This window comes from Scylla paramamosain, chromosome 21, assembly GCF_035594125.1.
Source record: "Scylla paramamosain isolate STU-SP2022 chromosome 21, ASM3559412v1, whole genome shotgun sequence".
NCBI lineage: Eukaryota > Metazoa > Arthropoda > Malacostraca > Decapoda > Portunidae > Scylla > Scylla paramamosain.
In genome coordinates, this window is record NC_087171.1 from 1,156,106 (window position 1) to 1,182,524 (window position 26,419).

The 26,419-nt window shown below is 41.4% G+C and overlaps 1 long non-coding RNA gene across 1 annotated transcript; it reads right to left on the reverse strand.

The window, feature by feature from the left end:
• Positions 1 to 12,816: 12,816 nt before the first annotated feature.
• On the reverse strand, positions 12,817 to 22,910 carry LOC135111308 (uncharacterized). Its single transcript, XR_010273686.1, has 4 exons — positions 22,818 to 22,910; positions 22,637 to 22,718; positions 22,373 to 22,493; positions 12,817 to 13,234 (listed from the first exon to the last, which is right to left on the reverse strand). It is a non-coding gene; the product is annotated as an uncharacterized LOC135111308 (long non-coding RNA).
• Between the last annotated feature and the right edge of the window lie 3,509 nt (positions 22,911 to 26,419).

The window sequence follows — 26,419 nt, forward strand, 5'->3', positions numbered from 1 at the left end:
TTCTACTGGTAATGTCATACTAACTGTTCATCTGATATATATATATATATATATATATATATATATATATATATATATATATATATATATATATATATATATATATATATATATATATATATATATATATATATATATATATATATATATATATATATACACGCACACACACACACACACACACACACACACACATTGTTCGTGATTCGAACGTTCTTTAGTTCGAACAACTCCCAATTCGACGACCCAAGCGACGCCACTCGGACCGTTAGTCAGTCTCGCTAGTGTCCCCGTGCTTTACGCGTGAATTGGCCCTCATTGTGGCTCCCAAGAAAGTGAAAAGTGTCAGTGCAAGCGGTGGTAGGAAGCTTATGCGTTATACCATGGAAGTGAAGAAGGAAATAAAAGACATGAGAAATGAGAGTCTATGATTTGTTCATTTCTGAAGCGCAAAGAGACAATAAAAAAAGTTGCTTATGTAGCTAAAGGAGTGTTTGTAAATCAAGTAATGGCCTCAAGTTTTAGAAAAGTGGAACAGTTACTGTAATTGTGGATAAATGAAAAAAAAATATTCTATAGACAGTGTTAGTGAGGTCATAATATGTGAAAAAGCTAAATAGTTGTATATTGATGTAATAGGTAAAACACCCAGTTCAAGTGATATTGACACTGAAGAATTCAATGCAAGCAAAGGTTGGCTCGATAAGTTCTGCAAACGAAGTGGTATTCGTAGTGTTACAAGGCATGGTGAGCCTATGAGTTCCAGTTAAAAAAAAAAGCTGCTGATAAGTTTGTGGGTGAATTTGCTTATTATGTGAAAAGTGAAGATTTTGTCCCACAACAAATTTTCAACTGTGGTGAAACAGGAGTGATTTGGGAAAAAAAAAATATTAAGAAAGACGTACATCAATCAAGAGGAGAAGACACTCCTTGAACTCAAGCCAGTGTAGGGCAGGATTACTATTTTATTTTGTGTTAATGCGGGTGGTGACTAAAATAAAACCACTTGTTGTGTACCACTCAGAAAATCCAAGAATCTTTAGAACATAAGAACATAAGAAATAAGGGAAGCTGCAAGAAGCGACCAGGCCTACACGTGGCAGTCCCTGTATGAAACACACCTACCTATTTCCATCTGTTATCCCCATCCATAAACTTGTCTAATCTTCTCTTAAAGCTCTCTAGTGTCCTAGCACTAACTACATGATTACTGAGTCCGTTCCACTCGTCTACCACTCTATTTGAGAACCAATTTTTCCCTATCTCCTTCCTAAACCTAGATTTTTCAAGCTTGAACCCGTTATTTCTTGTTCTACCCTGGTTGCTGATCCTAAGAATTTTGCTTACATCTCCCTTGTTATAACCCTTATACCACTTAAAGACTTCTATCAGGTCCCCTCTTAACCTACGTCTCTCTAAAGAATGTAAATTCAACAGCTTCAACCTCGCCTCGTAAGGAATACTCCTCATCCCCTGTATCCTTTTAGTCATTCTCCTCTGTACTGATTCTAATAGACCTATATCTTTCCTGTAATGTGGGGACCAGAACTGCACCGCGTAGTCTAGATGAGGTCTGACCAGCGCCAAGTATAACTTTAATATTACTCCCGGCCTTCTACTTTTAACACTCCTAAAAATAAATCCTAGTACCCTATTTGCCTTGTTTCTGGCTTCTATGCATTGCTTCCCTAGACAGAGTTCAGAGCTAACTATAACTCCTAAATCTTTCTCGTACCCTGTACCTACCAGAGTTTGGCTGTCTAATGTGTACCTATTGTGTGGGTTTCCTCTACCTACGCTAAGCACTTTGCATTTATTGGTATTAAATTGCATTTGCCATCTATCCGTCCATTCATTCATTCTATCTAAGTCTGCCTGCAAGGCAATGGCATCCGATTCTGACCTAATTAATCTACCTATCTTTGTGTCATCCGCAAATTTACTAACATCACTACTAATTCCACTATCCAAGTCATTGATATACATTAGAAATAATCCAGAGGTTAAGATAGATTAATCCAGAGGTTAAGATAGATTTAATCCAGAGGTTAACATAGATGGGTATACAATGTTCTATAAAAATAGGGAAAACAGGAGAGGAGGAGGCGTCGCGCTCTACGTTAGGGACACATTACAGTGTTGTATCAACAGTAGAATTAAAACAGATAACAAAGCAGAGTCGATATGGGTAGATATTAAGGAAGGATCGCAGTCAGTAGTACTAGGGGTAGTTTACAGACCACCGACCAGTACAGAGGAAAGAGGAATAATGTGCAGAAGGCTAGGCTACCGGTAATGTGGAGGTCCAATACCAAGCCTTGGATGACTAGAATTCTTTTTATTAAATGGTTGACAGAAGTGTTTGCCCCAGCAGCGATGGAGAGGATAATAATTTGCCCGCGTAGTGTCTTCTCATCACATTCTCCAGGTTTGAAGGATGACCTAGATATTATTTACGACTTCATCAAAGTCAAATTTCTGCCACCCAACGCAACTCTTGTGCTGCAGCCAATGGGTCAGCAAGTGATTTCCATCTTCAAGAAGTTGTACATAGAGGCTGTCTTTGCAAGGTGTTTCCAAGTTACCAATGGCACCAATTTAACCCTGAGAGAGTATTGGAAGGACCACTTAAATATCCTCCATTGCATAAATCTCTTTGACGAGGCATGAAATGAGTTTCCTTACCGCGCATTGCAGTCTGCCTGGAAAAACTTTGGCCAAGTTGTCTGCCTGTGAGACAGGCTTTGGGGAGGCACCAGCAAAGACATTAGTAGATGAGATAGTGACCTTGCCCAAAGTTTGGAATTGGAGGTCGACACTGATGATGTGGAGGAGCTGATGAAGGACCACAAAGAAAAACTTACCACATAAGACCTTGTTCAGCTGCAGATTGAACACGTGAGGGATACAGAACAGGCAATCAATGGTTCATCAGGGAAAGAGAAAGAACGGGAAGCTTCAAGCGTTTAGGTCCAAGAAATATGTGGCATGTTTGGTAGACTGCATATGTTTATTGAAAACATCACCTTGACCAAACTCTGAGCAATAAAGTTGTGAACCTTATGAATAACAATGTTATGTCACACTTCCGAAAAAAAAAAATCTAGAACAGGAGACAAATCACTCTGGATATGTTTCTTATGAGAGACTTTGCAAGAGATTAAAAAGAGAAGAAGCGACCAAGGGACAAGAATAAAAACGACAGAAGAGAGAGCAAACACCAGAAGTTGAGTTTCCCAAAGATGTGTGCTGAGCGCACAACAGAGGTGATAGTGTCTGGCATAGAGTAGTACATTCCTCACTCTTTTTATCGACCTAAGCCTTCTAAACCTTAGTTTAATACAACTTGTTCTCGTGCTATTCATGATAGAGAGGTGGCTCACAAATGGTACGTAAGCCTTCTATCACCAGAATCTCATGCACTTTATATTTCTGCCCGGAACCATGCCAAGTCTGTTCTCCAACTAGCCAAAAAAGTCCTTCATTAAAAGAAAGTGTCAAAATCTTTCAAGATCTAACTTCCCTCGTGATTTCTGGCATCTAGCCAAAAAATATTTCCAATAACTTTACTTCTTCTTCTTGCCCTCCTTTGCTTTAACCAGATAGCACCACTGCTATCACATCTAATTCTAAAGCTGAACTATTCGTTTATCCTTTGCTAAAAACTCTACCTTGGACGATTATGGGCTTGTTCCTCCCTCTCCTCTAGCCTTTAACTACTTCATGCTACCTATTAAAATTCTTCGTAATGATGTTTTCCATGCCATCGCTGGCCTAAACCCTCGGAAAGCTTATGGACCTGATGGAGTCCCTCCTATTGTTCTCCGAATCTCTGCCTCCGTGCTTGCACCTTGCTTAGTCAAACTCTTTCAGCCCTATCTGTCAACATCTACCTTCCATTCTTGCTGAAAATTTGCTTACATTCAGCCGGTTCCTAAAAAGGGTGACCGTTCTAATCTTTCAAACTACCGTCCTATTGCTTTAATTTCTTGCCTATCTGAAGTTTTTGAATCTCTCCTAAACAGGAAAATTCTTAAACATCTATCACTTCACAACCTTCTATCTGATCGCCAGTATGTGTTCCGTCAAGGCCGCTCTACTGGTGATCTTCTGGCTTTCCTTACTGAGTTTTGGTCATCCTCTTTTAGAGATTTTGGTGAAACATGTGTTGTTGCCTTGAACAGCTTCTGATAAAGTCTGGCACAAAGCTTTGACTTTCAAACAACCCTCCTACGGCTTCTAACCTTCTCTCTGTAACTACATTTCAAGCTTCCTTTCTGACCATTTTATTGATGCTGTAGTAGACGGTCACTGTTCTTCTTCTAAATCTATTAACAGTGATGTTCCTCAGGGTTCTGTCCTCTCACCCACTTTCTTGGTATTATTCATCAATGACCTTCTAAACCAAACTTCTTGTCCTATCCACTCCTACGCAGATGATACCACCCTGCACTCTTCCACGTCTTTTCATAGACATCCAACCCTTCAGGAAGTAAACATTTCACGTAGGGAAGCCACAGAACGTCTGACTTCTGATCTTTCTAAAATTTTTGATTGGGGCAGAACAAACTTGGTGTTGTTCAATCCCTCAAAAACTCAATTACTCCATCTATGAACTCGAGATAACCTTCCAGACAATAATCCCCTTTTCTTCAATGACAATCAACTGAACTACACTGAACATCCTCGGTCTGTCCTTTACTTATAATCTGAAGTGGAAACTTCACATATTATCTGTAGCTAAAACAGCTTTTATTGAAGTTAGGTATTCTGAGACGTCTCTGTCAGTTTTTCTCATCCCTCCCCTCCAGCTGCTAACTCTGTACAAGGGCCTTATCCGACTATGTATATAGTATGCTTCACATTTCTAGTAGGGTTCCACTCATACCGCTCTTCTAGACAGGGTGGAATCAAAAGCTTTTCGTCTCATCAATTCCTTTCCTCTAACTAACTGTCTTCAGCCTCTCTCTCATCGCCGCAATCTTACATCTCTAGCTGTCTTCTTTCGCTATTTTCACGTTAACAGCATCCCTCCCCTCCTGCCATGGCATCGCTGCACAAGACTTTCTTCTTTCTCCCACCCCTATTCTGTCCATCTCTCTAATGCAAGAGTTAACCAGTATTCTCAATGATTCATACCTTTCTCTGGTAAACTCTGGAACTCTATGTCTTCTTCTGTATTTCCACTTTTCTATGACTTTAATTCCTTGAAGAGTGGAGTTTCAAGACACTTATCCTCCAATTTTTTACTACTGCTTTGGACCCTTTTCTGGGACTGGCATCTAAGTGTTTTTTTATTTTTTTATTTATTGGATTTTTGTTGCCCTTGGCCAGTGTCCCTCCTGCATAAAAAAAATAAAAAATCTTGGGTGAACAGAGAGATCTGTTCATTTATTTATATGTAATTCGTTATGAAGACGTTGATTTCGAGATATCATTTGTTAACGCTCTGATTCCTTCAGCTTTATCATCATTTATAATGTGGATTAGATTTCCAACATAAATCCGATTTTGATATTGATTTTCCATACAACTTTTGACGAAAATATTGCCTGTCTCTCTCTCCATATCTTTGAGAGATAACTTCTTTGTGTACTTTTAGCTAAACTAGGTAATGGAGGGTACCTAGCCTCATCATAGCACACGTCATTGCAAGTAGATTATCTTACACTCAGTAGACTTTTGAGTGATCAATTGTATAATTTTTTTTTTTAACGGCATGAGATCTGTATTCTGCCAGGACTCACATCCATACAGAAGAGATGACATCAAACACACCTTGAAAATTCTCTTCTTTACAAGGAAAGGAAGATCATTATTCCTTCTTAAAAATTAAATGAATTTCATAACGTGTGGTATCTTAACTTCAGCGTGAGCCCTGACCGAAGACGTCTGCACCTGAACGAGCCATCTGCAGTGAAAGGAGATCCCAGGTACACATAATGAGCGCACCACTCCACCACCAATCCATTAACGTGAATTGTCTTTCTGTCCTGAAGTGTTCCATTTATAACAAAAAAAAAAATTTGGTTCGACTAATTTACTTTCATGCGTAATCATCGCAAAATTGCTTCATTAGAGATAACTTGAAGATCATTCTTTCGCGTGTTGTAGCAAGCAAAACGGTATCATCCATGAATATTACAACATGCAGCCACTTTAAAAACCCATCGTTTTTACAGTTCTCCTTTATTAATTTAATCAGATCATTAACGTAAAGAACGAACAGTAGGCACGATGTCAGGAAACCTTCTCGAACTCCCAGGGTGGCCGTGAACACCTCGGTGTCGATAACACTCTCGGTCACACTGTACATGGCAGCGATAACAACCAACATCGTCGCGCCACACCTCAAGCGTTTAAGGACTCGTATTAACATGTTACTCGGTACTAGATCGTATGCTTGGTTTGTCAAAGAATTTCACGAATAACTTTTTTTTTTTCTAGCTAATCCGGTCAATATATGCAATGTTACAACATCTTGGAGACAACCATGCCGTTTCTTTACCCCCACTTGTTCCCGGTACGGAGTGAACCACTTCTCTAATCTTGAACATACAACCATGTCAAATAATTTAGCAAATCTATTTATTACATTAATGTCTCTATAGTTCTTTGCGTCTTTCCGGTCGCCCTTCTAGAATATAATGAAAAACTTAGTCTTACTCTAGGACGTAGGGTACTGAGCGGTGGCAAATATCGTATTGAACAGAGTTGTGATAATCATTAACCATTGAACTGGTAACAACATGAACACCCCAGTTGGGATACCGTCCGGGTCACACGCTTTGTCTGCCTTGATGTGATTCACCTGGGCACTGACCTCACCAGGAGAGATCGGTTCGTCTAAAACTGGAATCGACAAAGTCACATCTCGGTATTCATCATCATGGCTGCTTGTGGCAGTGCCTAGTAAATCTTCGTAAAAATAATTAAATTCTTCATCAGTAGATTTAACATTATTATCATCATCATCTTGTAAACAACCCTTCCAGTTGATGGCCTGACACACTCGTCTGTCTTCCCTGTCCTGCAGGAGCCTGTCCCAGCGGGAGGAGATATGGGTGGTGGCGGTGGCATTGCATCACCTCCCCGCCTCAAACACGCTGAACTGCTACTTCTCTCTCTTTCGCACAAGACATCTGAAATGTTTTGGGGAAATACATTGACATCATTAAAAATTTTCACAATTAGAAACATCAAAGTCATCCATAGTGGGAAAATATGCATTGGTATGTTAAACTCTGAGCCATCCTTGCTAGCAATGTGTATTAGGCGAGTAGGACAGGGAATAAAACGTGTGAGTCCTAAGACAGCTGGAGCAGAACTAACTTGTACCACACCTGCTATTTATTTCATTGGCTTCGACACAGATTAAAAATACACAGTGTGAAACCCCAAAACCCCGAACATCTGAGTAACTCAATTGAACCCCGAATAAACACACCAACGTATCATTATGTTTCGGACCCAACACCCCCACTGAAACTAATGATGGGTATATACAATACAACACACATTAAATCAATACACACTCCTGTTTTAACTATCTACACACCCATAATAACTTTACTGAAATCACAAAGCTTTACTTTAGGTACAGGTTTAGTGAACATATCAGCAATATTTTGATCAGATGGTACATAGTTAAGTTGCACTACACCTCTCTGAACCTCTATCCTAATAAAATGGTATCTAATATCTATGTGCTTTGATCTCTGATGCTGGACAGGGTTTTCAACTAATTTTATGGCACCTTGGTTATCACAGTGTATAGTACAGCTGTTTATCGAAGTACTTCCTGTCATATCTTCCAGTAATTGCAATAAAAACTGTGCCTCTTGAGTAGCGGCAGACAAGGCCATATACTCAGCTTCACAAGTAGACAGAGCAACTGTTCTCTGTTTTCTAGTCTTCCAAGAGATTAATGGACCCCCACTGGAAAGTTGGAAGCTACGAGTATACCCGGTAATACTTCTGCGATCTTGTGCATTAGCCCAGTCAGCATCACAATACCCAATCAAATTCAGTGACTCATCTGACTTTTTAAAAGTCAAACATTGATCAATGGTACCTTTCAAATATCTTAATACATGCTTGGCCATAGTGAGATGAGAAATAGTTGGATTAGTCATATTCTGAGACAATTTAGTTACAATAAAGCACAAATCAGGTCTAGTACATGTCATTACATAGATCAGACTTCCAACTAATCCTCTATACATATTGATATCAGCCAGTTTTGATTCACTAGAACTAATACATACTTTGTTCACATCCATGTTACAAGGACTATAGGCAGGTTTACAATGTTGCATACCAAATTTCTCAAGGATCTTTTCCACATATTTAGTTTGATTCATTTTAATTACATTATCATCACACACAAACTGTATACCTAGATACCAGGAAATTTTGCCTAGATCTTTCATCCTAAATTTATCACCCAGACTTTCCTTCATGTTCTTCAATTTTGCATCACTGCTGGCCGCAATTATTATGTCATCAACCCAAACTAATACATTGGTTACCTCATCATCAGTAATTCTGGTAAAAAGACATGGGTCAGCAAATGACTGAGTTAAACTTAGGTCAACCAAATATGAGTGCAACAGTGAACTCCAATTTCTACCACTTTGTTTGAGACCATACAAGGATTTCTTTAATTTGTTACACCAACTTCTCGCCACCATTACCCTCCACACAGAAACCCTTGGGTTGTTCAACATAAATTTCACAATCAATAGGTGCATTTAAGTAGGCAGTTTTTACATCCATTTGATGAACAACCAGGTCATGTTGTACAGCCAACTGCATTAAAGTTCTTACAGATGTGATCCTAGTAGTTGGGGAAAATGTTTCGTGATAATCTATACCTGCCTCCTGAGAGTAACCCTTAGCAACAAAACGAGCCTTGTACCTTGTCTCATTGTTAGGGTTAAACTTCAGGTCATATACCCACCTACTTCCCACAGCTTTTCTACCTTCAGGCAAAGTAGTAAGCTCAAAAGTCTCATTATCCTTTAGAGCTTTCATTTCCAATTCCATAGCTTCTCGCCATTTATCAGAATCAGGAGATGCAATAGCATCTTGATATGTATAAGGTACACTGGCTAGTTTATAGCAATAGTCAACAGTACAATTCACAATACTATCCAAAGCCTCATCCATTTCATCACCAACAATACAGTCACCAAAATATATGGGTTTACGTTTTACTCTTTCTGACCGCCTTAAACACACACTGTCCTCTGTTTGGTTACCAACTTCTGGGCTAGCTTCAGTGTCAGTACTACGTGTTGTAGTCCAGTCACATTCACTACCCCATGCTACATCTGAACTTACATCTACGCTAGGCCTGGTAAATTTGACACATCCAACTTTCCTTACTGTACCAGTCTTTGGAAAATATACAAGGTATGCTGGACTAGACTTATCATAGCCTACAAAAATTCCATCCTCACTTCTGGCATCAAGTTTTTTTCTTCTGTTGTACATAGGCATAACATACAGAACCAAAAATGTGCATATTACTAATATTTGGCTTTATACCTGCAAAAGCCTCGAATGGAGTCTTCTTAATCCTAAGGTTATAACATCTGTTTCTAATGTAAGCAGAGGCCATAACGGCATACGTCCACAGAAACTTTGGCAGACCAGACTCTATTAGTAAACATCTGGCCATTTCAAAAAGAGTACGCCAGCCTCTTTCAGCGGTACCATTTTGGTGAGGTGAGTAGGGAGAAGACATTTCATGCTTGATTTTATTTTCCACGAGTAAATCTGAGAATGCATTAGAAGTAAATTCCGTACCTTCATCACTTCTGAGACATTTCACTGAGCCATAGGGAGAAATGTCTGCTATGAAATGCTTAGTTGCCTGTAAGGTGTCACACTTATATTTGAGGAAGTATATCATGATAAGACCGGAGTAATCATCAACAAAACTGAGTGCATACTTAAAACCGTCCTTGGCAACAGGATCAATGGGACCAGCTAGGTCACAGTGTACCATATCTAGTTTAGCTTTTGAACGCTCATCAGCTTGTCTGTTTCTAAACTGAGTCATTTTCCCTTTAACACAAATGCCACAATCAAAGTCCTTTTTGTCACTAATTTTCATCCCGTTCACTACACCTTCAAGTTTCAAAATATCACTCACATTACAATGACCGAGAATTTCATGCCACTGTCTCAATGTATAGGACGCCCTATTTGAACACACAGTATTGTTTAAGAAATACAGTCTACCATGCTTAACTATGTCAAACTTTGTACCGTTTGTAGATGTTAACTCTGCAGAATTTGGTTTAAACTCGATTGATGCACCCTTCTCAGTGGCAGCTTGAACCGAGAAAATATCTTGCTTGAAGGAAGGTACATAGAGAGCATTTTCCGGAATTGTTGTATGAACATTACCACAAGAGTCTACAAGGGTAACACAGGCATCACCTTTCTTTTTAACTAGATTATTTGTTCTACTACCATCAGCTAGTTCAATAAAATGTCTCTCAGGATCAAATTGCTTGTCAAAACACACAAATTTGGAGTCATCATTGATTATATGAGTAGTTGCACCACAGTCCACCATTAACTTGTTAACCACAACACATGATTCAGTCTCTGATCTCCGAAGCCCCACTTTAAACACAAAACTGTGGCTCTGACTGTCATAATCATCACTATAATCTTTTACGTTCCTGGCAGAGTCTTTACCACTGTTACCCCCCGAACTCTTCCAACAAAACTTCGTATCGTGGGAGTTATTCCTGCAGTTCTCACACCATCTTCTTAAAGTCTGGTTCGGTCTAGAGACACGGCAGTCGACCGATTTGTGACCCTGAAGACCGCACTTGAAACACGTACCACTGAATTTACGAGACTCTATCCTCATCACTCTGTCACTGTCACTTTTGTCGCCGCACGACTTCTCTGTCTCCTCGAAACTTCTGAGAGACACCTTGAACTCAGCAAATGTCAATGCCTTTTCTCTTTGTGTAATTACAGTCATAAATGGCTTGAATTCCGTAGGTAAACCCTTAAGCACCATTGCCACCAACAAGCTGTCACTAATAGTTTCACCAGACGTTTTAAGTGCAGTTGCCGCCGTCTCGGCTCGAATCACATAGTCTGTAACACTCTCGTTTTCTCCCTTAAGCAACGTTGTGAGCTCCGTGTACAATGATATGACCTTGGGTTTACCTTTCGATAAGTAGTGTTCCCGTAAAATCCTCAGTGCCTCACGTCCATCGTCCTTCGCATCACGCATCACAAGGGATAGACTACGGTCATCCAGGAACTGAATCAACTCCGCAAATGCCTCGGCATTTTTGGTAACGTCTGCAGCAGTCGTACTTGATGCAGGAGGATCAATCACATTATGCAATTTCTGTAGCCGCATGTAGCCCAAAAACTTCACTTCCCATAACTCGTACTTGCGCTCATCACCGTCAAAATACAGTCTGTTCCTGGGCCCATAACCTGTTAAACTCTGAGCCATCCTTGCTAGCAATGTGTATTAGGCGAGTAGGACAGGGAATAAAACGTGTGAGTCCTAAGACAGCTGGAGCAGAACTAACTTGTACGACACCTGCTATTTATTTCATTGGCTTCGACACAGATTAAAAATACACAGTGTGAAACCCCAAAACCCCGAACATCTGAGTAACTCAATTGAACCCCGAATAAACCCACCAACGTATCATTATGTTTCGGACCCAACAGTATCCAAACTAGAACATTTGACTGACACACACACACACACACACACACACACACACACACACAGAGAGAGAGAGAGAGAGAGAGAGAGAGAGAGAGAGAGAGAGAGAGAGAGAGAGAGAGAGAGAGAGAGAGAGAGAGAGAGAGAGAGAGAGAGAGAGAGAGAGAGAGAGAGAGAGAGAGAGAGAGAGAGAGAATTTAAGTGCAAAATTAAAACTGTACACAACTGTTTTCAAGATTATTTTTTTTCAAGATATTACAGAAAGATTGTGAAACTATGGATTTCGTGAAATCCCTAAAACTTTTAGGGAATTCGTGAAATTACTGTTTCATTTAGTGACTTCATGGAATTACTAAAATACCCTGGTGTCACTTTTCCGGGGTCCTCGGTGGCAAGCCATTTCAGGACCCTTACAGTAAATTAACATCAGAGGGTTGGGGTGGATCTTTCACGGCGACGTCACCAGTGGCCATATTACAGTGAAGCGACGGTAACGGCGGCGCTGAAGGGAAGAGACGGGGGCCTGCATCCTTATCCTTCGGCGGCTATGAAATGACTAAATGAATCAATAATGGTGGGTGGGAAGTAATTGAATGGTAAGGAGGGGGAGACAGAGCCTGAACGCATCAGGTAGGCGGTGGGGGTCGCTGATGGCTTGACACCAGGGTCGCCATCACACACGCGGCAGTCGCTGGCGGCTTACCAATCGCATGCGCGGGTCCCGGGCAGCCATGGTTATTAAGTCTTGCCATCACGTATTCCTTCCGACATCTCAGTACATTCACGCAGGACCATGCAGAATTTGCTTTGGGCGGGAACGGGAAGTTGATGGCTATAGGGCTATAGGATGCGCCGCCATGCGACCGCCACCCGCTAGCCAGTGTGGTCAAGGAAGCGTGGGCAGATCTTACCGCCGCTGCTGACTCCGCCCTACCATCTCAGGATGTATCAGTACATTCCAGTGCCCTGCCACTACCCGATGGTCAAGGTCGTTGTGACTACCCACGCGGTTCCGTTACCTGCGATCCTGCTACCTAGAATAAGCGTCTGTGATGGCGGGAGCGGCGGCGATCACCTTCACCGCCTGCGGTGTGGGCAAGGTTGCTGACGTAATATTTATGACTGATAGTCACCTTATAATTATTATTAGAAAGGTTATGCAGAGGCGATAGGACAATTTTTTTTTTATTAGTGCATTGCCGCCTACAGGCAGCTCATCTGACCTCCGCGGATGTGTTTCGGCAGATAGTGCCATCAGCGACTCCGGAGGTTGCGGCCGTGACTACTGCTGCAGCTGCCGCTGTGGCTGCTGCTGCGACTCCTGTGGCTCGTGTCCTAACGGGGCATCAGAAGGTGGGGTCGCTGGCAGCAGGGACATGTCGTCATCGCTAAAGATCAATTTCTTCTTTGCAGGCTTCAACATTCTCTCCACATCGAGATCTTCATGGTCGGCGCGGCTTAGCTTTCCTTCAACATCGCCGAAATAGATATCAAAGCGGAAAGAGATACGTTCTGTAACAGAGAGAGAGAAAAAAAAACGATGAGAACAATGGAATTTTTTTATTTTTATTTATTTATTTTTTTGCATAAAATGATGTAAGACGGCGGAATTGTATTTGGGATGTAAGTTATTCCTATCGTAATAGTCTATGGTTTGACTATGAAAATTAAGATAAACAGTTATCCAATGACCCATGGTATTTGGCCCACTCAATGTATTTAGGATGAAAACCCATGGCTTCGTCTGCTTTCTGGCAAGATTTATCAGATCTATCACACAGCGTTGGCCGTGACAGCCTGAAAGATAAACTCGATTGACTAAGATGCCTGCTAGACCGGCTTGTATTTCACGTGCATTCATGATAGCTTATTCACGGAAAATATATTGAATGTGACGATAATCATCAATTTCTATGACGACAGTAGTGTCGGCAAAAAACATGATGACGCGGTTGTGATTACGTCTCTTAGCAAAAGACAGATTAATTCTTAGATTCCCTGATTTATCCAGAGGATTGGCATTGTGCACGTCCTCCGTCACAAAGTTAAAGAAAAATACTGTCCGATCTTTATTAAAAGCATCAAATGTTAGGGAATTATGCGTGTCCAATCCTAGTGACTCAACTTTCGCCTCGCAGCGACTGACGATTCGATATTATGCAGACGGAAAATTCTCACAAGGGGGTGGAGGTCGATCCCCCATTTACATCCGTCATCTTCGTTACTAAGCTAAATATTGAAGAAATGTGTTTTATAGCAAGTTTTTCTTTTCAGTTGCTTGATTGGCTGTTTTCTCTTTTTTTTTTTTGTTTTGACTCCAACTTTCCTCTTTTTCATTACTCTTCCAACTCGAACTAACCTTTCGCCCACACCCTTTACGGCAGCGACGCCTCTATTTCTTAATGATTCGCGAAGTCGTTTCCCCTCTAAAACATCTGATAATAAACCTTTTCCCATTTGGAGCGCTTCAGGTGCCACAGTGTACATGAGAAAGGGAATTCCTCTTTTAGCAAAGCCGGTCAACACGGAAAATAGACTGCCACCTCTTCTTGAATGGGGTGGAATAAAAACCGGGATGTCGTCTTTGCTTTGCGTAAAAAGCAAGTGATATTCCGCTCGAGCGGGAGGTGTGAACGCTCTCGTCATGATGACCGCCACGTCAAGAATAAGACGCCGAGCATAATCACCGGCTATTTATTTCCGTCTGATATGTGTATATTGATTTACCTCTCCCGAAGTAAATGCGCCGGCCAACTTGATCCGCGAGTTGAATCGCCATCGAATCGATAATAGTTTTACTGAGCGATTTATACGCAGTCTCATGAAAATCTTTACCGCCGGCGGATTCCATGCTAATGACTTCTAATAAGTTGACATGCTCACCGCCATATATCGTCAGTTACACACAGTCCCCATAAAATAGTGCGAAATCTATTCCCCTATCAATTTCGAGGCGGGAAAGGGGCGGGAATGAAGATTTTGTTTTCAGCGTATGAACTGTATAAATTATATTTGGCTCGATAATCAAAGCTCAAGATTTGAGCCATCATGGATCCAAATTTCGCAGTCAATCGCAGAAATGGCCATTGTTGTAGATTGCGGGGTATTCCGAAGGACGTGTTCCACCCTCGGTGTTTTTTTCATTATAGTAAAAAAATTGATCACCCTCAAAATACCGGTCATACTCAAGTCTTTATATTGCTTTTTTTTCTCGATATAAATGACGTCAACCATATACCCAGTATCGCCCACCTCCATGTTCGTTCCATGTGTGTATGTATGGAGTTTATACATGCGTGTTTCATCGACTTGGGCTATGGCTCAAATCTCAATCCTGCAAGCATAATCACCTGCCACTAGACCCAAGAACTGTTTAGGATAAAAGCAATTTATCAGACCTACTTCATATTCCTTATCTTGATCAAGATGGATGGGGGGAGTAATTATATTTTCAAAGCGATGGGGCTGCTTATGGGGGTAGATGTCAGTGTTGCCCAGACTCGTCAAATACAGATAATGCTCCGCTCCCGCTATGATCAAAATAAATAATAACGGCCATCCCAATTAAGGAATACATTTATACTCAGTTCGACACACTCACATCAAATTTATTTAAAGATTTTACATAATATAATTTATTCAGACTTCCTCACCAGAATAGTTTCAACTCCAAAAGGTTGAAGTCTCTTCGACAGCCCTTCCACCATAGGCAGGTAATTATTCGTCCACACATCCTGGCAGCGACCTCTGCACCCTGTTCTTTCTGGGATGATAATCTGCTCCACTTCAGTTTTCGCCATGGTTAGCAGGGTGATCTTTTTCAGGCAATTCTGGAAGTGTTGACGTCGGTTCACGTTTGTATCCATCTTGAGTACTTCCACGTAAAGCAAATGATGTCACAATTGCCTGTCGTGCCTTCTCATTACAATCAACAGCCTTGCTCATACTATACTGAGTCACGCAGGCCACCAGGTGGGGAAGATTTACGCTTCCTGTAGAAGGCACGTGGATAATGATACGTCCTGATTCATCTCTCATCTTTGCCATGGCCTGATGAAGCGAGTAGAGTCTCCTTCTAGCTGCATGCGTATTCGCGTATGAATAAATCGTTTTGAGGTCCCGCGCAATCCTTCACGGTTCGGTGGAGACCGCATTTACCGCGTAAGCAATATAAAAACTACGATCACGGAACGCGCCATCGGTCAGCTTTCCCTCGACCACCTTCATCTTGACGACTAATTGGAGGGTAGATCCACACGTTAAACCCTCTATGCGGAGAGTGAGGGACGAATATGACATGGCGGGCCTTTATTCGAACGTATTGGCCGATATTACACCTCTTGCGTAGTAGAACAATTCATTCAAATTGACGCAGGTGTTATTTTTTTTTGCTTTGTTGGTGGGAAGGGATGGGGGACGGGAAACATATTATTCATTAGTGGATGTGGGTTATGGGACGAACCTTTTTGACCATAACCATTATTAATTATCCTTCTGTGGGTTTGCACCCCTGACGCGCCTAACAATGACATGCGTTATTGACTTACTCGATCATCCCATGAAAACCCAGGTTTACCCTCCAATAATTTCAAGAGAGATAAATCGTATTCTCTATAGGAAGATGGAACAGCAACTCTAATTAAATCATCGAAGGACGGATTAACAGGTGTGCGTGACGCCGGAGCCGCGGTGGAGGCTAAGGTGGTGTGACCAGCGACGGAAGTGAAGATTTTTTAATTTTTTTCTTGACTTGTTTTAACGTGAATCGGTGCGGAGTTGCGACGTCGGCCGGTTTAAACTTACATCTCTCGGCAACTGAGACGGGAATTAAACAATATTCTGTCATCTCTGTAGTAAACTTGTTATTGCCGACACGGATATCGGGAGTAACGCGGCCAATATGCTGCCACCTCATTTGGAGATGAGAATGGCCTTTTTTCTTGTACGCGGGCGTCTTCTTGAAGGCTACAGTGCAAATATCACTCTTGAATTTTTTCAGGCTGTTAATAAAGGTATCGTCGTCCGTTTCTTCAAAAAGTTGGCGAATATTTTAGAGATGCAATTGTCTTCGCGGTTATTCAAACTCTGCAAGATCTGCTTCCAGAATTTAGGGGAGACGTGAGAGAGGAAGAAAACCAGATCCTTTTTATTGCAATATCAATGGTTTTCCTCATCCATATCTTATTAAGTCGTCCGCATCTATCCAGCTGTCATATTTATCTGGATATCCATGCCAGTCGAGGAAATCCTTTCTCTTACCTTGCTCGACCTCCGATCTTAATATATCAACCTGGTAATGTGCCAGAAGAAAGGACTTGAATCATTCTTCCTTGTAGAATGCACCGGTCACGTCCTCACCCGCCAAATCCCTTATGTAATAAGTAGGGATTTTATGTAAGTAATCCAAAAGACTTATCTTTAAAAGCTCCTCGGTATTGTTGACGGTATAACCCTTATTGAATTTAAATTGCATTCGGGAAGCCCGTTGGAAGCGTACAATGTCTCCCATGTCTAATTTATGACTGACGACTTTCTTTCCTCTTGGTCGATTTAAATCGATTCATTTAAATTGCCTCCTGACCTGCGGCAGGTCGTGGAGGCGGTGAACCTGGGCCAGTGTTTGGTTATCGCCCAAACCGCGGTGTGGGGTGTGATTGTATGTGTTTATTATGATGAGCAAGACGTTAATATACGTCAGTGTAGTGTTCTGTGTGAGATATTTATATATTTTCGCCTTTACGGTTCAGTTGAACATTTATACGCAGCTTTGTTTCGCGCGAGTAATTGGAATACACAGTAATATCTTTGAAAGTTAGATATATTTTCACTGCTTGATTATAAAATTCGGATTCTTGATCTGAAAATAGACGCGATGCGTCTGTAAAACTTCCCGACTCTAAAAATTTTCTCAGCACTTGCAGGCTACAGCGACTACATTTACTTGTCAGCACTGCCACTTTCAAATACCTGCTGAAAACGTCCAGGCAAAACATGATGTATCGAACGCCACCATTGTGTCTGTGCAGCTTCGTAAAATCTGCCAAATCGCTAGATAAATTGACGGACGGTTTAGGAGCGATAATTTTTCGGCTTGTGAAGCGTATAAGTGTGGACGCTCTGCAGAAATGCCCCCACATCGCGGAATGTTAGATTCTTACTTTCTTCCCCTCTCTGTAAAGTGCCTGCACACCTAAAACCGCAGGATTCGTTATATCCTGGTAAAGTTCGTCCAAAACGGCGTTCATAGCAGATAGACTTTCTGACAGGGCGGCTCATTCACAATATTCCTGTGCAGTTGAATTTCTTTGGGTGTGTTCGTGGATAATTCCCACAACAAATAACCGTGATCTGGTCTAAGCACGACATTTTTTTTTTATTTCCACAGTGTTTGGCGCGCTCCTTTCCATAAAATTGCCTGCCCAGACATTCGATTTGATAAATATCTGTTTGTCATAAGAATGTAATGCGAGACATTAAAAGTCATCGTTCTAGCATACTTTCCGGGGAAAAAGACATTCTGCGCTATCATTATAACCGACAAATTTTTTGTCTCCCTTTGGTAAAGCCTCTGCTATTGTTTGAGAATTGTCAGTCGTGAGGAAATTATCATCTAATATCAAGAGCGTGTGCGCTTGCGGATCGGCATATGGATTGCCATCCATAACGGAGCCAATGATTTTCTCATGCACTTCGAACTTATCTTGGAAAGGGGAATTCTGCTGCAGCGAATGCGATGAGACGCCACAAATAATAGTTCTGTTAAATCCAAGCTGATATTTCTCTATAAATTTATTGCAGAGATGTGTTTTGCTGGAATTTGTATAACCTGCAATAAGTATGGGTGCAGGATATCTGAAGAGATTCAGCATCGTCATGTAGGTAACAGCATAACTAGCCTACGAGCTGTATCCTCATCCCTGCCCTCTAATTATGATGTGGATCTTTCCCGTCTCACGCCTCTTCCTCAACCTCCTCTTCCTTCTTCTTAGCCTAAGTAGAAATGTTCTTTCATTACCTCCTCCTCTTCTTCCTCCTCCTCCTCCTCCTCCTCCTCCTCCTCCTCCTCCTCCTCCTCCTCCTCCTCTTCCTCCTCCTCCTTTTCCTCCTCCTCCTCCTTAACCCATGTGGACAGTACAAATGTTCTTACATTACATGAACAATTCCCCTCATCCTCCTCCTTAACCCACATGGTCAGTACAAATGTTCTTACATTACATGAACGGCAGCTGCTAGCAGCCGCGGTCTCTCTCCAACCCTTAATTGTGATGTGAATAATGTCATGGAAAGTCACTCCCGATCACGTCACAACCCACTCATTAACCCATTCTCCTCCTCCTCTTCCTTAGGCTGCATGGTCAGTGCAAATGTTTTTTACATTACATGAAGCGCAGCTGCTAGGAGCGTCGTCCTCTCTTTCTCTACACCTTAATTATGATGTGAATAATGTCATGGTAAGTCATTAACCCCTCCTCCCCCTCCTCTTCCTCCCCCTCTTCCTCCTCCTCCTCCTCCTCCTCCTCCTCCTGCTCCTCCTCCTCCTCCTCCTCCTCCTCTCCCTCCTCATCCTCCTCTTCCTCATCCACTTCCACCTCCTCCTCCTCATCCACCACCACCTCACCGTCCACCATCATTGTCGGGGTGATAATACGCCCTTGAGGTATAGCCATCGACGTGAAAGTGCTTGTCGTCAAAATGTGACAACGTACGCTTTCGCATGCAAGTGGTACAAATTTGTCCTTTCACATTCCTTATATTATAGTAATCTATGAAGTTAGGCATTCTGAGACATCTCCGCCAGTTTTTCTCACCCCCCCAGCTGCTAACGCTGTACAAGGGCCTTATCCGTCCATGTATGGAGTATGCTTCACATATGTGGGGGGATTCCACTCATACTGCTCTTCTAAACAGAATGGAATCAAAAGCTTTTCGTCTCATCAACTCCTCTCCTCTAACTGATTGTCCTCAGCCTCTCTCTCACCGCCGCAATGTTGCATCTCTAACTGTCTTCTACCGCTATTTCCATGCTAACTGCTCTTCTGATCTTGCAACTTCATGCCTCCCCTCTTCCCGCAGCCTCTCTGCACAAGACTTTCTTTCTCCCACCCCTATTCTGTCCACCTCTCTAACGCAAGAGTTAACCAGTATCTCAATCATTCATCTCTTTCTCTGGTATAATCTGGAACTCCCTGCCTCCTTCTGTATTTCCATCTTCGTATGACTTAAATTCCTTAAAGAGAGAGGTTTGAAGACACTTATTCATCATTTTTTTTACTACTGCTTTAACCCTTTTATGGGACTGGCGTTTCAGTGGGCATTTTTTTTATTTGATTTTTGTTGTCCTTACCCAGTGTCCTTCCTACATAAAAAAAAAAAAAAAAGTGTTTCCCTATACTGCTGATGCAATTTTTTTTGTTGATGGAATACCTTTACCTCGAGATACTTGCTTGTCATCTTCCAACAGCAGCAAATACATCTTTGACTTTAATATGATCGCCTCTTTGATGAACGTGGATCCGGTTTCAGATTTCAGCAAGCCTAGTTGATTCTTCCGCTCCCTATTAAAACACTGGTGATCTGAAGCAAAGTTATTGGTGTCGAGAACATTTGCCATGGGTCCATGTTTCAGTTCATCATTTGTGTTTGTATGTGAAGACTAAATGTGAAACTGTCCGCATCTCCATAAGCTAATTTAGCTCTCTCCCCATAATTAGTTTTGATAACACGATACCAAAAGTACATTTCTTTTGATGAGGTGATACATGTTAGGGTCGTAAGGTGGATCAAATTGAACGCCCGTCGACTTCAAAAAAGCGTTATAAGCATAAAAAGACAGTGACACGTAGTATGCCACGTCCAGTCCATAAACCTCATGCAGGTATGATCTATATTTGAGATATGTGTCGCCTAATAACCCCACATCAATCTCACAATACAGTCTTATGTAATCGCCTAAAGTGCGACAGGACGCCATAGTCCACACGCTTTGAGCGTGTTCATGTTCTCTAGGTGAGAGAGCCTTCTTGAACGTGTCATAAAATTAAGTGGCCAAGGTCGATGATGTACTCATAACAAAAAAAACTGTTTTTGAGCTCAAATTACACGTCTTACATCCTCGGGGAGGTAATTCACCATCTCCTGGGCGTAACGCATCTCATAGTCCACCTGCACGTGACTCTGAGCGAGATGACCAAGACCGGCGTTGATAATGGAAAGCGTGTCTTGAAACTGCAATTCCTTAATCCTTACTTTCAATAAATACGATTCCCACTTGGCAAGGATGTCCACGTGCGACTCTGGCAACTAAAGGTTTTTTTATGATTAAGGAGACGTCAAAGCTTATATTATGCGCCAGAGAGATGAGATATTTCCTCATGTCACGACACTGGAGGTTGCATCGCGCGCACAATGCCCCCTTGTTATTATTTTGTGGTAATGAGTGGTCGTGATGTTTATGAGATGGGTTTTTCATATTAAAGGGTTGATGGCAGAGCTTGCAGTGGCGCTGACGTTTGAACTGGAGTTCATCCTCCGCAGACATGCTAATTGGATAGCTAACTACACTTTCCTTGATTATTCGCCAAGCTTCGGATAGGCTATCAATTAAATTATTCAAGAGATCTTCACCGAAATAACTTCTCTTTTCCACGACATCTCAATGCCTATTGATGATGAGATACGAGTATCCAATTGGTTCATGCTCAGTTATCACACTCCTATTATCCTTAGGTTTTATCATAGTTTCAAAATAAAAATAAAAATGCTAAGTAGGCAGGCTGATAGGTATAGGTAAAATTTTTTAATTTTACTTTTTCAGTATCACCTGGAAAGAGAAGAGTTTAAGTGAAGTCGCAATGACACTCGTGATCGCTCAAATTGAAAGACTTGGGAACTAAGCTGAAACATATTTTTCAAAACTGATTACCCTCTAGGGTGGGAGCGCTTCTCGCCAATTTCCGGTGCTTTTCCACGTTTTTAATGAGTGTCATATGTCTCCCGCCTTGTAAAAGGAGTGGGATTACAGTTTTATACTTGCACGTGCCTTTTCTTGACAATGTTAAATAGTACATCTCACTGCTTTTGGGCAATGTATAAACATCCAGAGAGAGGCGATTTAACCTTTCTAATTGACTCAATTTCTCCCAAATCATAGGACTCACTACTTTTCCGCGCGTAACGTATTTCTCTCCACCATGCCATTTCCGTAACATTTATGAAAAATGGCGTGAAGAATGCCTTCCAGCAGGATTAAAAATTAAATTTCCACCTCACACACCTCTAGGATTTGCAACATAATATCCTATGCCACTGCACGTGACATGCAAGCAATAGTTGATGAAAAAATTATCTTCTCTTGAAATGATAAAACCAGATCCTGCAGTCTGACCGGTAAGGCTTTCCAACCGTCTGTTCACCTGATGGATTTATAAATCAACAAGGTCAGGCACATCTTGTTAGGAGATCAAACGTGCTCTAAAATCAATATGAATGACTCAATGCTTATCCTCGCCTAACAGAGTAACAGAGTAAATGTGTGAAAATATTTTCAGGGTGGGGGAGAATGGCGAACCATGTGACGTGAAATATGGTATAATTTCCGAAAATAAAGAACTCCCTGTATTCGGTAAGTAGACCGAGTGGATCTCTGCTTACATGTTCAGATGTCATATTGATGTCTGGTGAAGCTCCGCATAAAATTTTCCTTCGAATCAATTAAGCGCGGTTTTTTCCGGCGTCCTGCGCTCATCGTGGTCTGTTTCTGCTTGTGTCGTGTCTGGGGAAAAAATAGAAGTAACAGCGGCAGTTTATTATTATCATCATTATTATTACTATTATTATTATTATTATTATTATAATTATTATTATTATTATTATTATTAATATTATTATTATTATTATTATTAAATTGATATTTACCTTGTATAGGTAGCGGACTTGAAGTCTCGGAAAAATTATAATACATTATCTGATAATCCACTCGGCCCTGTCTGTGGCGAGTCTTAAAAAGAAAGAATATTAGTAATAGCTAGTAGTAGTGGCGGTGGTACCGTATTCATTGGTTTATTATTTGTGGTAGATTTTTTTTTTTTTCCCTCACCTCTTCCCCCGCCTCCATGTGGGGATGTTGGTTTGTGACGCTTGCCAACGTGTGTGTTCTATGTCACAGCTCTGCTCAATCGAGTGTGAACCTGTACAGGAAGATGTACTCAGCGCTCAAACTTGTAAAGATTGACAGTCATTTTATCTTTATTATCATACATTCTCTCCAAAATAAGTGATAATGTTTACCAGAAGAATCAGGATCTCCAAATTTGAAGGTGTGTTCTGATGGGGGATGTGGAAACAGAACACCACACCGCTGCCATAAATCACACTGGTCTTCCACACATGAGGGGCAGGGTGGTTTAGTTTGCCATCTTCCACACACTTCATATAAAATCCGTGTCTCCGCCGTCCCACAGTGAAGACCCATTTTTCTTTTTTTCTATAACATTGTCAACACTTGCATCCCGTCCGCTATGACGCACGGGAAAACACTGAAGTTTCCCTCGCAGATGACCACGAGGCGCGTGGCTTGACTCGAAAGTAGACAACACATGCCCGTTTCATTATCTCCGCCCCTACCCTTATCCTGCCTTCATCGATTCTCTTCAAAACTTCAAAACATCCGAGACACAAAAGTTAACGTGGTCTTATATGTAACACACAAATAACACTCTTTTCCCCATCTTCAAACTGAATAGGTTTGCCTCTTTGAATGGTAATTTTGATGGCCACAAACTGTATACTTGATATGTAAAGTGGTTTATACGTAATTGGATTCGGACCTTTACTAGTGATGTCGCCGGGGAGTGGTATGACGTCTAATATATTAACTAGTTGGCTACCAAATCCAGTGGGAGAAATGATGTCCATATAAACGTACATATAATCCGTCTGCGCATCAGCTCGCGATACGTAATGAGCAAATAATTTTATTGGTGTTGAGGGGGAAGCTTCGCTCGCACTGGAAGATTAAATGGTGTCGCTAGGTCTTTGAAAGTAGACGGTGTAGCGAAAATTTGGACTGAAACCCAGAATACAAGCTATATGCGAGGCAAATTTTATACTTATATTACTGTAAATACGATCGTCATTAGGAGGTACGATCGCATTGATAACTCTGACTCTCTTTCAAAGTCGCGGTCATAATAGATAATTTCCGAGTCTGGGAAATAGATCTTAAAGGACTTCTTCAGAAATGTTTGAAATTCTCTCAATATCTGTCCATTGATAGCCTTAGTTATGGTCAGTATGTTCTGATCGGTAAAACTGGAGGTGATATTCCATTCTGGTAGATAGGAATACATGTTTTATTCATGGACATCAAACTCGGGCTTTTTAAACCGGCCATAAAACGATATACTGGAATTTGGATCCCCTTTTGTAATGCAGTAGAAATATTTAAGGAATAAGATACTACACAGGCCGACTTCATATTCCCTGCCAGTGTCTAAATGAATGGGTAACATTCTGTTTTCAAATTCTGTTGTGTTTTTGGGAAATGACCTGCCACCTACAAAAGAAAATAGGTATATGTATATATCGTCAATATCTCTGAACAACATGTTTTTTTTATGCCCTGTCAACTAACAGACTGACTTTAAACTTCCCCTTTTTTATATCATATATACATATATACAGGCTGGAGGTTATAACTTTACAGCGTGACTGACTTTGACCATCGAGTGGTGGGAGACATTAGACTGTACTGAGATGTCAGAGGGAACATGTGATGGCAAGACTCGACCACCCTGGGCGCCCAGGACCCGCGCGTGCAACTAGCGCGTGGCGGCCACTTGGCGGGCCCATCCTATAGCCCTCAACTTCCCGTTCCCGCCCAAAACAAAGGCTGCATGATTCCTGGTGGTGTCACCACCAACTTTTCCTGACACGTTTATTACTCCTCCCCTCTCTTTCCGCTGACATTGACCATCAAGTGGTGGGAGACATTGGAATGTACTGAGATGTCGAAGGAAACACGTGATGGCAAGACTTAACAACCCTGGCTGCCCGGGACCCGCGCGTGCGATTGGGGGACCGTAGTGGCAAGTCACCAGCGACCCCCACCACCGTGCATGTGATGGCGACCCTGGTGTCAAGCTGTCAACGACCCCCACTGCCTACCTCATCTGATGCTTTCATGCTCCGCCCCTCCTTGCCATTCAATTACTTCCCACCCACCATTATTGATTCATTTAGTCATTTCATAGCCGCAAAAGGATAAAGACGCACACCCCCGCCTCTCCCCATCAGCGCTGCCGTCATCGTCGCTCCACCATAACATGGCCCCTGGTGATGTCGCTGTTAAGGATCGACCTCCCTCTGACGTTAATTTACCGCTAGGATCACCATCCAGGAATGGCTTGCCACTGAGGTCTCCAGAAAAATGACACAAGGGTCGCCCATCCTAAAATGGCATGTCACAGGGGTCTCCATGAAATGTGGACCCCATTGGCATGCCATTTTAGAATGGGCGACCCTGGTGGCATTATCCCTACTACTCTGATAATCACCATAAAAGTAAATTGAGTAAGAAATTTATCAGAAAAGGTTAAAAAGTAATAATAACAAAGAAAAAGGGCCTCTGTTAAATAGAAAAAAAAATGTGAACCTTAACCTTAACACCAGGGTCGCCCATCCTAAAATGGCATGGCACATGTGAACCTTACCTACTGTTAAATAGAAAAAAAAAAAAGATGTGAACCTTAGCCACTGAGGTCACTCAGAAAATGACACCAGGGTCGCCCATCCTAAAATGTCATGCCACAGGGGTCCCCATGAAATGGGGAATCCTGTGGCATGCTTTTTTAGGATGGACGACCCTGGTGGCATTTTCCCAACTACATTGATAATCACCATGAAAGTAAATTGAGTAAGAAATTTGGCAGAAAATGTTAAAAAGTAATAATAATGAAGAAAAACAGCCACTGTTAAATAGAAAAAAAAAATAACCTTAACCACTGTAGCAATAGAACAGCTAAGAAGGAAACTTGTAATAAAGATGCAGAGAGCTGGATAGATAGCTGGATAGTTAAATATTTATGCCAGACATTAGAAACGTTTGATATCTTGCTATCGCTAGTGGTTCATAATTCACAAAATCGATACTGACGCTGGGATATATTATTTCAATATTTCTGCTGAGGATAGACAAAACAAGAAAGTTATAAGTCGCTCATTTTAATTAAGGATATTTCTGAAGACCAGAGTGAAATAAATAAATGAATAAATAAATAAATGGCAAACAATCGAAAATGCAGCACGGAAGCACCGTTTCGAAGAAAGATGAGAATAACTCCATCAAGACCAAACATATTACATGAATCAAGGCCAAACAGGGCACAGAACATTTCGATATGGAGAATTTCTATAACAGATATGACAGACTCAGGGGTTGGCGGTGAAGCAGAAAGCCTAAATGAATTCAGTGTCGAGTTGTAAGAAAAGGTTTGAATGTTCAGCCTTACTGGTAGAGAAAATAGCAGTAGAATTATAAATATTATCACTTGAAACATTTCAAACATTTATTATTGGCCAACAAAGCTTCACCAGTTTTATTTTTTTTGTAAAAAAAAAATTACCTTTTTATAAGATAAAGGTTTTCAGGAGGTAAAGGGTAAAGATGGAGAGGGAAAAGTGTTGATAATTTTTGCTAGG